Here is a 15,229-nt window from a genome sequence, read left to right as displayed (position 1 = left end):
AGGAAATAAAACAGTGACAAGCTGCTATTCAAGCAACACAGTGATCAGTTGTTGAGGCTCACCAGGACAGTCAAACTACAGAAGGTAAGACTTCTGTCCATTTTCATCAGAGAAGATCCTGCTCTCACCAAATGTCAGAGAGAAGCCGCCTAAGGAGGGTGAGTTTAGCTACATATCTGCATGGAAATCAGATTTTATTTTTAAGTGTGCTACAAAGTACTTGCTGCATTTAAGTCACTTTCTGAAAGATTTGATCCTATTTATTTTAACTCTCACTCCTTCATAGACATCAAGTGAAGCACAATGTCTGGGAGAAATTCTGCAACACCTTGGAGCTTCAAAACCCAGTTCTGGGGTTTCAAAAACCTCAGTAGGAAGTACTAGCTGTAGAAAGGAGCTCAGAGAGGGAGTCCATATGTAGCAAATGCCCCAGTGGGACTGTACTATAGCCTAATTATATAAGGGGAATCTTAGAGTTACATATATATGAGGATGAATCCCAACACTGCATCCTGATGGATGTTGAACAAGGGGGAGGACAGCCAAGCTGTGAGACTCTCATCTCCCTCTCCTGCTCCCCAGTGAGCAATCCACTGCATGAACAATGCTGCTACTGATGAGCACAACGAGACCAGAGAAAAGCAGAGGTGCCAGAGGGGAAGTTAAATGGATAAATACTCAAAAAGTTGCTAAAAATATGAAGTACTAACAGCAACTCATATAATATACAGTGCTTTTCATTCTGGTACAATAGAGGATGATTCAGAAGTGGTATTGAAGCCAGTCTGCAGTACAGGCACTTGTCAGGTGGCAAGCAGCATTTTTCATGTTAATGGAAGAAGCATACTGTGTTCAAACACTTCAGATCCAACCCTTTTCTTACAAAAAGTACCCTGGGATTTCTTGTGAACAGGAGAAAATAAGGCTTCAGTCACTGAGAACTCCATCAGAGATATCCAAACAGAACAACTTAGCTTATCTGCCTAAAACGTTCTGGTAGTTTTGTCTATCCCTAGACATTTCACCCTTACCCACCACCACCCCCTCCCACCCCCCCCACCCCAGGTCTCTAGCTCTTTCTGGTGTGATCTGTTAAATTTTGTTCATTGCTTGTCTTTCTGTAGAATAGATTGCTTTTCACTTTTTTTTTTTTTTTTCCTCTTTGCTCTCAGGGCTGATGTGATATAAACAAGAGAGAAACAAGGAGATACAGGAGGAATATCCAGAAAGCATTTCTACACTGCAAAAGGCTGGTGTAGAAGAATAAAAGACAAGGAACGTACTGGGTCTCTACTAAGGACTGGTGTAGGATATTATCTATCAAAGACTTCAAACTAACTGCTTTAATGTCTGTCGTCGTGACTTTATTGGCTGCAGTACTACTTCTGAGTCAACCCAGGTACCAAATTACACTGAAGAGTTAGTCAAAGGCAATACAATAATAGTGTAAAAGTTTCAGGAGGTGAATGCAATTGCTGGAAATGCTATTGATGGCATTACTTATTTATTTAGTAGACAGAATTTAGAATGGGAATAAGGATTTGTCTGTCACCATCACATCAGCCATCAGTTCAGTGTTGCCCTAGGCAATGAGTATGCTGTTACTAATTTTAGTTTGTTGTCATTCAGTCCAGATAATTTTTGAGGTTCGTTTAGCTGTTAATAAAAAAATATAGACAGAAGTAATATTATGTACTGGCAAGGGAGGGTACTAGAAACCCCTCCTCAAATCACAATCCCTTCAGTTTTTGCTAGTGACATGACAGTGAGTTAGTTATTTCCTTCAGAGACAGGAGCAACAACTTGTCTTCTTTTCATGACTGGGTGCTTTCTCTTGAGGGACCAATGTCACAACCACAGCCTCTAGACTGCATTGCATTTGTGCTGCCTTCAGAAAGTGCACTTCCACGGCTGAGCACTGGAGGGTTTGTGCTTAAGAGGAAGAGGTTGAGACAAAATACATTACAAGTGCCTGAAATAATGATTGAGGGTGAACTAGTTGCTGTTCTGCACATGATCTCTAAACACCATCATTAGGGCTAACTGGATGGTGGACTGATAAGAGGAGGTGTTGCCTTTGCTCAAGTTTTGATTAAACTGTGCAATTCACTTCCACAGGAAAGTGAGTCAGAATTTTGTGAAATTTAAAGACTCTAACTGTCACTTCTTTATTTATTTGCATGGTATTAAGAGCCCAGTGGACAGAGACAGCTAAGCTGACACAAGAGGTCACTTCCAGCTCACAATGGCTTTGGGGCACAAATTATTCACCTGCCAAAGTAATACTTTGTTCTTTCCCAGCACCATTTCTGTACTGTCACCGCTTTACAGTTATTAAGTGTCTCTAAATCCCTCAGCTGCCCCATGTATTGCCTTTGATGTAGGTGAGAACAGATATATCCATTTTACAAATGTGTGGTGGGTTGACCCTGGCTGAATGCCAGGTGCCCACAAAAGCAACTCTGTCACTCCCCTCCTCAGCTGGACAGGGGAGAGAAAATACAACAAAAAGCTCATGAGTCAAGATAACGACAGGGAGAGATCAGTCACTGATTACTGTCATGTGCAAAAGAAGCCCAGGAGCAAACAAAAAGTAATTTAATTTATTAACAATCAAATCAGAGTATGACAATGAGAAATAAACCCAAATCTTAAAAGCACCTTCCACTCAGTCCTCCCTTCTCAGAATTTTTTTCCGTATTCTTCTACCTCTTCCCCTATGGCAGCACAGGAGGAGCGGGGATTGTAGTTAGTTCACCATGTGTTGGCTCTTCTACTCCTTCCTCCTCAAGGGAAGTTCTCAAACTCTTCCCCTGTCCCAGCATGGGGTCTTACTCACAGCCTGTAGTTCTTTGCAAACTGCTCCAGCATGGGTGGTTTCTTTCCTTCAAAAGCAGGCTGCTCCAACATGGATCCCCAAGGGGGTCAGAAGTCCTGCCAGCAAACCTGCTCCGTCATGGGCTCCTCTTCCTCCGTGTGTCCATAGGTCATGCCAGGAGTCTGCTCCAGCACAGCCACCTTTGGACCCATCCATCTGCTTCTCTGTGGAGTCCTCTACAAGCTGCAGATGAACTGCTCCACAGTTAACCTCCATGGACTGCAGGGGGACAGACTTCACTATGATTTTCAGCATGGACTGCACAGGAATATCTTTTCTGCTGCTTGGAGAACCTCTTCCTTCTTCACTGACCCACATATTCTCACTTCTCTCTCCAGCTGCAATTTCTCTTGAGCAGGTTTGGTTTGGGGTTTTTTCCCACTTTTTAAAATTTGTTATCACAGAAGTGCTGCTGCCAGCACTGATGGGCTTGGCCTTGGCCAGCAATGGCTCCTTGGAGCTGGATGGCAATGACACTGTTGGACATGGGGGAAGCATCTAGCAGCTTCTCACAGAAATCATCTCTGTAGTCCCCTTGCTACCAAAACTTTGCCATGCGAACCCAATATAAAATTATAAATGAGTGAGGCAGTTAAGCCACTGAATACATATTAAGTATTAAGCCACCAAAGAATACATATTAAATAAAAAGAGTAGAAAAAGGACTGTAGGACTTCAGATGCTGAACTCTAGCATTATCATATATCTGAGTTTTCTTGATCTAAAGTGTCTAAAGTTGAAAGTTCATACAAAATATGCCTGGTAGTAGCCTCTCACAGCATCATGCAAAGATCTCAAGAGAGATCTGAACAAGCAGGCTCTTCAAGTAGCATTATCTGCAGCATCAGTGCAGCATCCAGGAAACTAGCCAAGTGGATTGCCCTGCTGAGATTGCTGTGCTTCTTCCAGGACTTCAGAGAGACCAGTGCCAAGATTTCATGGCACTGCATCATGCACCCAAATCTCCACTGATCTTCAGCCAGGAGCTCCCAGAAGCACAACATGTGCACAGAAAGGGCAACACTTCTTTTATTTGTGCTAGTACAGTTACAATTTTAATTACATGGAGGAGTCTTGCCTTGGTTTCATGCCAATGATACACTACAAATCCAGAAGCTTCTAGACAAGAGAGACCCAGCTGACAGTGCAATGTGCAGAGGTGTTTTAATTTGCTCCTCTGAATGAGGAGGACATTTATGAGTGTCTCCTCACCAGCACTCCATGCAGGACAATCAGAAAAAAAACCATGGGGCATCTGGAGAATTAAAAGCAAGCCAGTCTGGAACTGTTGAGAGATCTCCATGCTGTAAAATCAAGTTTGAAATCTCATCAATGCAACATTTTCACACCTAAGCGCTGCCTTGCATTCATTTCAAAGCAGTGGAAGGACAGCCTCAGAATCTCCGGGGTCCAAGTAGCTGGCAAGGTTCATTTCCTTTTGCTCACTGAACAGTGATGAGGACCACCGGAGGTGCTGCATTGTATAGCAGTAAGACATTAGTCATGGTCTGAGATGGAAATCCTATCTGGTATAATTATTTTATATTAAAATAGATGAAATTTTGATATTGAAGTATAGAATGTTGTACATTGCATTAGCCAGAGAACAGGATATTCATCTTTACTTTAATTTGTAGACTTCATAACTTTGTTTGCATTCACTACAAGATAACTACTGTACATTCCTGGAAAATGACATCTTGCATGAAAAGACTTAACAAAAGCCACAGTGCTGATAATTTTCTTGTGGATCAGGGAGGACAGATGTCTGGTTTCAAAGACATGGACCAAGGCTCACCTTTATCATTTTCAACTAAATTATAATGCTGTCATGGCTGCACATTAAAGGAAGTTTCTCTTGATGAACCATTTTACTCAGTCATGTGAGACTTGATTTATTCTCCTGGACCCAACACTAAAAAAGGCAAAAACTTCATTTGAGGAGCTTGTTTTGTTGGCAAAATGCAGACATAGTAAATGTTTCTGCTGGTTTTCACCACATCTTAAATTTGTGGGAGCTATTTGTAGGATTATACTTTGAGACCTGAGAAAGTCAAGGTAAGGCACTGAGCAATACATGTGGAGGAAGATTGTAAATACACAGTCGTTGACTATTTTGAGCAGTGAGAATGAAGTACTTCTGAGATGACTTTGGCAGAGGGGTGAATGATCCATGTGCAGATGGCTGCTTTCTGGATGGTGCTAAGCATTTCTTTAATAAAATCTTAATCAGATTGCACCAGTGTTGAGGGAATAGAATAGAATAGAATAGAATAGACCAGACCAGACCAGACCAGACCAGACCAGACCAGACCAGACCAGACCAGGTTGGACGAGACCTTCGAGATCATTGCCTCTTTGGTACTCTGGTAGCCAAAGTTACCAGAGATAACCACCTTCTTTAAGCACCTAGAAAGGGAACATATTCTTGTATTTAAAGGAACCTTTAGTCCATCAGACAAAACTCTAACAGACCCCTGTGGCTGACAGCTGAATCAAAACAGTAATAAAATAGATTTTTAAGATTGAGAGTCTTTCCAAACCCATGACCTGCTCTTGTAGCTGTTCCCAGTCTGCTTCTGCTCTGTGGTTGATGCAGATTTTCAGATATGCTATACCCGAAAATAAATGCAATTTCCTGCTCAGTTTACATGTTTGCACTTAAAAACACTTGCAATCAGGAATTAAAAAACAAAAAAAGAAGAAAGAAAAAGTAAATTCAACAATCATTTTAAGACAGGCTGGACTTGATAATCTTTGAGGTCATAGAATCATAGAATCAATAAGGTTGGAAAAGGCCACAAAGATCATCAAGTCCAACCTGTCACCCCAGACCTCATGACTACTAGACCATGGCACCAAGTGCCACGTCCAGTCCCCTCTTGAACACCTCCAGGGACGGTGACTCTACCACCTCCCTGGGCAGCACATTCCAATGTTTCTCTGTGAAGAACTTTCTCCTCACCTCAAGTCTAAACCTCCCCTGGTGCAGCTTGACACTGTGTCGTCTTGTTCTGGTGCTGGTTGCCTGGGAGAAGACACCAACCCCCTCCTGGCTACAACCTCCCTTCAGGTAGTTGTAGACAGCAATAAGATCTCCCCTGAGCCTCCTCTTCTCCAGGCTAAACAACCCCAGCTCCCTGGTCTCTTCCAACCTTATTGATTCTATGATTCTATGAACTCATGTTGTACTAGTTTAAAAAGGCCATTAACTACCAGAGGTACCAGAGACAATGAAAACCAATTATCAGAGAGGGTCTTTATTCTACATTGTGTTCTACAAGATTTAAATTCCTGTACTTTAAAAAAAAAAAAAAAAAAAAAAAAGAAGTAAATATTTATCTTTTTGTTGGTTTTGTTCCTTACCCTGGACATATGGCACTTAAAATTGTGCACAGACCCTTTGTAAAAACAGTGTGAGTTAAGCACAGAGTATTGCCTACACATGGAGTTTTAACTGTGAATTTCTTTGCTTCGGTACCAGAGGATCAAAGTCAAATTTTAGGTGTTAGCCAAACATCGGATGTGTTTGGCTGCTCTGCCATCAATTTTTAGAATGTGAAAAACTTGATGAATCTTAAATAATTAACTGTTTCTAATAAGTGTCAAAACTGTCTCCTAGCTTCCATTTGTCCTTGTGACTTCAGTCAAAGCCCCATGCTGGCTCGTCTCTTGCGGCTGGTTAGTTTGTGCGTGGCTTCGAAGCCGGCGCTCCCCCCACCAAAACTTTTCAGTGGCGACAAATCACAACCGGTTTGGAAACGAATTGATTTGCAAGGCCTGTTGCCAGAGGTCAAACCTGCAATTGCATGGAAATGTTAAGGTGCAATTGCTTCAGGCTTTAATGAACTCCAAAAAGAAATATGCAGGCCTGTAAAGCTCATCCATTAGATCCTGACCTACAAATGGCAAGGAATAACAGCAACGCAACCCAGAGGTATGCTGACTAAGGAAATTACATTGATGCAATTAGTTTTCCATGTTTTGGCATTTAATCCTGATGTCTAGGAAAAAGAGAGAGTGCACAGAAATTGCACATAACAGTAGGAGCGGTGTTTCCGATGATGGGCAGACTTTTTCCTGCTCTGCCTTGCCCTTTGCAGCATCAGAGACAGCTCTCCTTCAGCTTAGAGAAGAGTAGCAGCAGTCAGTGGCTGTGACAGTCCTGATGCATGGGAGGCTGCGCACCCCCAAAAGCCCTCTGCCCCAGGGACAAGCAGGTGGGAACTGTCCCAGACAAGGAAATGGGGACTGGACAGTGTTTCTTCTTGAAACTCTTGCCTCCCCAAGAATAAGGAAGACCAAAAATAGGAGTAATTAATGGATTGCATAAACCAACCTGAGCACAAAGAGAAATGGAATCCAAGGGTAAACGATGGGATGATGGGAGGAAGGTTTACTTTTTTTATGGGGATAAGATGATATTGTACAAATAATTTTCACTCTTCTTTTCACAGTAAAGATTCTCTCCTTCCTTAATACTCCTGAAATTTTAATTTAAAGAGTTGTGACCAGTCGTGGTCCAGAAATAAACAACCCTGGCTGAGTACACATTAACTGCCGGCTGCAAGGGGTAAGTGTCTGCTCCCCATATCTCAGCTAAGCTCTCTCCTTCAATGATACAAACTTTCCACAGTCCTGGAGAGACAGAACATCCAGCTCTGGCCAGGCAGCTCTACTTGACCTCCAGTTGTTAGACTGGAAAGTGGCCACATCTACTTCCACGCTGTTTGGTGAGGCTAGTGCCCTGATATTGCGATGAAGAAATGCTGAGAAGGGATCTGGCCCTACTTCGGTGCCAGATAGAAAACAAACAGGCAAATAAATAAATAAATGCAGTTCTCATTTGGCACAAACTTCCTAGCCACAGAAATGATCAAAACCTGATTAACAAACTGGTCAGTTTAAAATTAAAATAATGGTCTTCCTTTGCCTTCCTGCTCTCATCAGGCTGGTTGCAAACAGTTATCTATGGCCATTGGAATGGGCTGCCCAGGGAGGAGGTGGTAGAGTCACCATCACTGGAGGTGTTTAGGAAGAGAGTGGATGGGCTGCTTGGTGCCATGGTTTAGTTGATTAGATGGTGTTGGGTGATAGGTTGGACTTGATGATTTCAAAGGTCTTTTCCTACCTGGATAATTGTATTATATTCTATTTTAATAAATTAATTAGACTCAACAAGATGGTTTATTTGTCAATGGGAGGGGCTTGTTTTCACAGCCTGAGAGCAGCTTCCCAGGGTGTTTCATCTCACAGAGGTACCACCTAGCCAGTGATCTGGCCAAGGTGCTATCAGACAGGTAAGTGCAGATCTCAGGACCAGCTTTCAGGTGAAAAGAAAATCCCTGGCAGGACTGGCTGGGCTGCAACACCCAATTCTGTGCAATGGGTGAACTGGGAAAGGGACAGGATGGCTTTCACCATCCTTTGCCCCTCTCATTCAGTGGAGGTTGAATAGTTGGGAAACAGAAGAGAGAACATTTTTTTCTCTTGTTTACTAAGAACCTTGCTTTGAGCCTGGGTATCATGGCAAGCAGCTCTGTTTGTATGTAATGTGGCATGTTACAGTGTATTTTTTCCTCTTTTCTGCTTCACTTTTCTATTTCTTTACTTTTTTTTAATTCAAGGCCCAGGTCATTGCTTCTGAACCTCTCTCTCAAGAACTGACACTTAAAGTGCAAATGAAGCTAATGACAAGAGACAATATTTTAATGTTAATTAGATATTTCATGTGTCTTAGTTCATCAGAGCAATATTGCTCTTTTATGTATTACATGAAAGCAGAGCTTTAGCTTGGAGGAAAACAGGGAATATGCTCATAGGAGTAGTATTCTTGGGTTTGTAATTATTAAAATTATTGTTACATTTAGGAAATCCAGGAAACATTGAAAGGAAGATACTTAATAATAGTCATAATAATGGAGCTAGTCTGCTATAGAAAGCCCTGGCAAAGGCTTTACATATTTCTATGCCTCCTACATCAGCTTTGTAAAAGCTGTAGTTTCCCAGGCTCTCTAGATGAGCAGGCTGGTTTCTATCTGCAGAATTATATTGGTGCATAAATGCAGAGGCTAGGTCTTTCTTTACCTGGATTCCTCTCTCCTTCCCTTCCTAAGACATATTATCTTTTTAATAGTTATGTTAAAACAATGACGTGTGCTGCTAACACTGTGCATCCTGATGAAATGGTCTAATGATGATGTTCACCAGGACTAGGTACATAATGTACAATATTTTCTGTGACTGTTTGCATTCCTTGTGGCCTGGTTTCTGCTCCTTTTGCGTTCTTTCACTGGCTATTTGAGAAGTTGCATTTCACTGCCAGGGAGTATTTATACAAAGCAAATTTCAAAGTTGTGCACATATTTGAAGAAAATGAAATTTAAGGCCCTGTCACAGCAATGAGCTCCTTCCCGAGAGAGACCTCATGCGTGGACCCTGAATGTAGAAAATGCCTGGAGAAGGTCACTGCCATGGCAGGATCTGTGTTCGGCTCCACGCTCTGTGATGTCCTGGCTGCGGACGCTAATGCTGTCATTTTAAGGTGGATTTTTTAAGAGATAAAAGACCCACAAAAATCATGTTAGGATTTTGTGACCATTAGTGTTTCAGCTGGACTTGCTTTTGAGATCACTCTGGGCAGTATAAAATAGTGTTTGTAAGGAAAAGTGGGGAATTTCAAAGTAAATGTACATATTCTGAAACAGGAAATGTACTTTTATGTAGCAGTTGGTGTGGGTGCCTACCCCTAACAAGAACAGCAATGTAAAATGTAGTTAAGCCTTCTGGTTTTGTCCACAGTTAGTCTTTCAAAAAAACAAACAAACAAGCAAGGAAACAAAAAAAGGCAGAAAAAAAAAAAAAGGCAAAAAAAAAAGTGTTAGGTCTGTGGTTTCTTTATATGTTGTAGAGAGCAAAGGCACAACAGAGTGAATTCATTGAATAACATAGTATTGCAGATTATTTTCTTGGCTTGCTACTTTCATTTTCACAGTGTTTAATTACACTTTTTTTTTTTTTTTTTTTAATCATGTATTCTGGAGGAGAATCAAGATTCTGGAGAAGACTTTCATGTAAAACACTGAAGTTTTAAGTGGAGAGGTTTCTTAGTGATGCTGACTCAAAAATAATATCAGTAGCAGAGCTGAATAATTCACCTAAATGAGACCTGAGGAGTCTGGGGTCTCAAGGACTCTTTGCAGATCACACTGAATTCTAAAGAGGTTCCAAAGGTGGGAACCCATCTCATTGGGAAGGGTGGCTGGGTAGATCCCACTGGCCAGGGTTTTAAGTGAGATGGATACTTCAAGTGCCGAGAAGCTAGGAAGTGAAAAAGATTGCAGCATAATCAGCCCATCCTGGTTAGGAATCAGTGGTGGCACCACCATTAACTCCAGAATATCCTGGGTCTCTTTCTGATCTCGCAGGATACATTAGCCTTGGAGACAATGTGCCAAAAGGATGGCAGAAGGAGGATTATTATTTTTTTTTTTAATAATCAGGGGAAATCACTTCATAACCTAATATTGAACACATGCACACATAAGATAGACACATGTGCTCACACACCCCAGCAACAGCAGCCTTGGTCCTGTGACAGCTTACATTAAAGGAGTAACTCTTGTGTGTTTGGGGTTCATTGATACACATTAACTGTAAATGTTTCTGTCTGAATAAAAGCTGTTTTCTTTACTACTTCAGGGTTTCTGCCCTTTTGGGACAAACAATGGGCAAATCAAATACATTGATAGAGGGCTATAAGTGCTGGAAGTTATATTTAACTAAAATAAACAGGCAGATACAGACACTTCTGCTCTGCTATAAAAAGACTGCATATGCTCATTGCAGGTTTTCTTAAGGTAAGGGACAGAGCTTAGGAAGCTCTAAGGCAGCTAGATTTGCCCATATGGGAAGGCGGTCTTTCACTGATGATTTTGCAGACAGAAATTGCCCATCTGCACTGTTTGCAGGTGTTTTGAATGATTATATTATTAGCTCTGTCTGTTCAACTTTGCTTTTTTATGGTGGCTTTAGTATTGCAGTAAATAAAAAAAAGAAATATATAAGCAGCCATCTGGTTCCCAATTTTTGACTAGCGCTCTTTGTCAAGAAGGAAAAAAGAATTCTCAGATATTATTTCCTAGTTCTGAAACACTGGCAAATGAGGAGAACAAATCCCCAAATTCTGACCTGAATATAAAACAGGGACAGAATTTTCTGCTTTTTTATTTAACTTGCTCTGATTAATCCATTTAAAAGCAATTGTCTCTGTTCTGTTCTCATTTATGCCTCTGTGAAGTCAGCAGAGTAGTTCTGGACTTACACCACCCTTTTAGGAGCAGAATCTTCTTCTGCTGAAATTGGCAGTGGGGGGTTTGTGTGTGTGGAATTAAAGTGGAAGCAATCATTGTTAAACTATTTTCTGTTTTTCTAAATGGACAACAAAGACAGCTGGGAAGTGGTCCTTTGCTGCTGGATTTTACAGGGAGGATTCACATCTCTCACAGGTATTTTTGCAAAGCAGTGATGAAACTTTGCAAGACCTTTACAAATAAAGAACAAGTTATTTGCTATCTCAGCAGTTAGACTGCATTTACATCTCTCCAAGCATAAGATTTGATTATTGTCAATATGTTTCCAGTTAAATATTTCATATAGTGCATAAAGGCCTCTTCTACTCGTGAGCCTTCTATAAGTATTAATGAAAGCACTAAATTTGTAGATTCTTCTAGTGCCTTTTGCTGTAAATTGTTTCAGAGCTGGATTGCAGCTTTACACAACCATTTAATGTTGCCTCTGTATTCATGAAATCAGAATTATGTATCTAACTGTAGGTAGACTGTCAGCAAATATTCCTTGGAGAGATGGTAACAGGGCCTCACATATATGACACAAATCCAAATATTCCTGAAGTTCACAAAAAAATCATGTGGACTGCTTCCTACACGCTGCGTGCAAGACTTTATTGACCTTGGTGAAGCTCTGAACAGACACCAGGGGAATTCCAGTAGGACCTGATTACACATTGTATTAGATGTGTAAGATTAGATGTGTAAGATGTTTTGGCCATGCTCAGCCTTTTCTTGCTGTGGTGCTGTTCTTTCATGAACAGTGGTGTCATGTGTGGGATTCATGCAGGAGGTAGAAAGGTGTGCACTGGCCAAAAGGTCGGCTGAAAGGGCTTAGAACTAGTGTTTGCAGAGTAAAATAAAGTGTGCAGCTATAATCTTGTGTTCCCCAAGATTTAAAGACATCTGAGGCTAGCATTTAACCTACAATTTGGAGACTGCATTTACCCACATGCTTTTTGGTATACTTTGTCTGAGGCTGAAGGCCCCTTGTAAAGACAGAAGCCTGTAATGTGGTGCAAATGTTGCAAGAGTTACTCTCAGTTCAGCTATTCTGGGAACACCTCAGACCCACTCAGAGTGAGAAACAGGCAGGAGAGCTGTGTAGATCAGGTATAAGTTGAACTTGGCAACCTTGATGTGCAAGGTGGAATCACTGGGTCCTACTTGGCAGTTAAGTGCACAGTTCCTGGTGTAGTGTCACGGCATTACAGAGCTGCTGTTTATAGAAACAGACAATTGTATCAGGAACTTGGCAGAACAATGTGGGCTTTAAGATTTAGTATCAGAATAAAGTCGCCAGCACTTATCTTGCTATGCAAGTTTAGAAAGGGCCTTATTTCTTCAGACCTTCAAACAATTAGCTCTAACCTACTCATCCTTTCTGAGTCTGGGCAAAATATACACATCATGCTAGTGAGACTTGGATACAGCACATGCCAAGTAATTGCGCAGAGTTTGGTTACTGGAGGTTTGTATATGTGCTGTAGGTTTCTGCTTGCTTTCTTTCACTCCAGATACTAAAATAAAACAACAGACCTGTAGAGTTCATTAATCTTCTATTCATCTATGCAGTTAATACTCTAGTAATCCGATCATTGCTTCTTTAAATTAATAGATGTCAGTATTCCTAAGAAAAGATTATACACTTTTGCATCAGCTGTGTGAGTAATGGTAACATAGATACTAACTCATGCCAGGAGCACAAGTAGTGTAAGAATGTCTTGGATCTCTCTTTAATCCTTAGGGGGTCTCTTAATTCCTTAGGAACAATGGCTAAGATGAGAAAGCATGTTTTTCAGTAGCCACTGTAATCTTTGCACCACTATGAGATTGCAGCAGCTGCATGGTTATGTCAGAAAGGGGAAATGTAGACAAATCTGAGCAAACTCTGTTGTGGGGACTTCCCAGTGAGCTAAGAACAGAAAATGCTTAGAGAAAACATCCAGCTCTTCATGTTAGTGTGATACATGTGTGCTTGTGGGAAGGCAGCCTTAAGCAAAGAAAAACAAAAACCCAAGCAACTCCATTGACTTGCTCTTAGCAACTTTCACCCATCTGTAGCTGTGTCTAGGAGGGCCATCTGGATACCTTCACTACAGTAAGGTCTTGTTTTGTTTAGTAAGGTCAGCTTTCATGGAACTGGAGCTCGTTTGCAAAGCTAACAGAATTACAACAGCTTTTTCTTGTGCTTTTGGTTAAATAATATGAAGCATTACCAGGCAGGTTTCCCTCATGCATTCCTGCAGAAGAGATCCTGGTCCCAAAACCATAAAAAAACCCTATAAGGTTTAGGATCTTATGGGTGTGACTCTACTGTTTTTCATATCAGTGCTATTTGGTGGTTTCTGCTCTACTGGATTTGTCTCTGGCATATCAGCACTGCAGAGCACAAGGCACAGACACCCTTCAGCAGGGAGGAACACGTCTGAATGTCAAGACACCTCTTTTGTATTTCTCTGCCAGCTATGACTTAGGTATGTTGTTCATTTTCCTGGTTTTAAAGTGAGCATCATGATACCTTCCAGACTCTCTGAAAGTTATTCTAAGACTAGCAGTCTATAAAAACACTAACTTTTATTATTCATTGACATATTTGGGAAATGATCTTGGGTATTCAAGGGTAAAATGTAGTTTGTGGCTGCAGATCTACAAGGGATAGCTATGAGATGTGAATTTCTGCCCTCTGTATCCTGAGATCGGGTGCGCTTTTGTTGCAGATTTTCACTCACTGTTTCCATATCCTAGCTGATCAGTACAAAATTGCTAAAACCTGAGAGATGGCTTTATTTTTTAACTAATGCAAATAATCATGTTGGTTATAATTGTTATTAGGGCTCCTTTGGGAATCTGTTGTTACAAGCACTCAACCCCTTTCTCTTTCCTTTGGGTCTTCGGGCCATGTTGCAATTTATAAAGATACCAGACCTTAGGCTAAATCAATGTCCTTAGGGTTATGAGATGTTGCTAAATATCAAAACAAAATCCCAGTGTTCCAGTTCTTTAACTTCACTATGTTTAATTAGCCATTCCAATTAACCTTCCCTTTGTGTTCCCTCATGTTTAAGGGGTGATATTAAAAGTACGGAAGAATTAAAGCCATTTAAAAGATGCTGAGTATATTTCAAGGCATTCTGAAAGCCTCTTACATGAAGCTGTCCTCATTTCAGTCTCACAAATGACTGGTCACCAGGGGCATATTTTCAAACCTCTGCACCTAGGTTGCAAAAATTGTAACAGCCTACCTACATGTGCATCCAGGTCACAATGTGTTTAAATGGGAAATCTTTTCTGCAGATCTTTTGCCACTTTGCTATATATATGCTGTGATTGCAAAAGACACGTAAGTGGAAACAAACATATTCTTGCTTTCAGAATTTAGACATCGCCAAGCCTTTAGACAATGTTGGTTTGGGGTTTTTTTGCTCAGCAGCCTGGCAGAAAGGCAAACACTGACTCAATATTGCTGAATTCTGGTTTCTGAAGTACTCCTGATAGTTCCCAGACTTAGAAAACACAGGCAGTGTGAGAAACATGGGAAGAGCATGGGGAAAAGCTAAACTTCTCATCCCAGCTAGTTGAGAATATAGAATTCCTGTGTTCTTACAGGTGGGTGAATAGAAACAACAAAAACCTGTTCAATGATAAATTGCAACCAAAAAATCACCAGCACTTCCCCTGGCCTATATCCCCATGCGCACTTCATAGCAGGGACAGCTAATGTCAGGGTCCATTCAGATGATGCAATAGAAGGATCTCCAAAAATGTTCCTGTAGTTTTTATGAACCTATGCATTTGTAAATGTATGCTGATAGCACTCTGTGAGGTAGGAGAATACTATCATGCCCATTTTATTATGCCCAAGGGTGACTATGTTTTTTAGATTTACATTATATTAGGCAGCTTTTCACTTATTATTCTCTGTACCTAACTCTGGATGCATTTTATAAGCCATCAGGATTTAATTCATAGCTATAGATTTTGTTATGTGAGAGCAGGTACC

The sequence above is a fragment of the Dryobates pubescens genome, chromosome 19, assembly GCF_014839835.1.
Source record: "Dryobates pubescens isolate bDryPub1 chromosome 19, bDryPub1.pri, whole genome shotgun sequence".
Lineage (NCBI taxonomy): Eukaryota > Metazoa > Chordata > Aves > Piciformes > Picidae > Dryobates > Dryobates pubescens.
Note: the sequence above shows the minus strand (reverse complement) of the source record.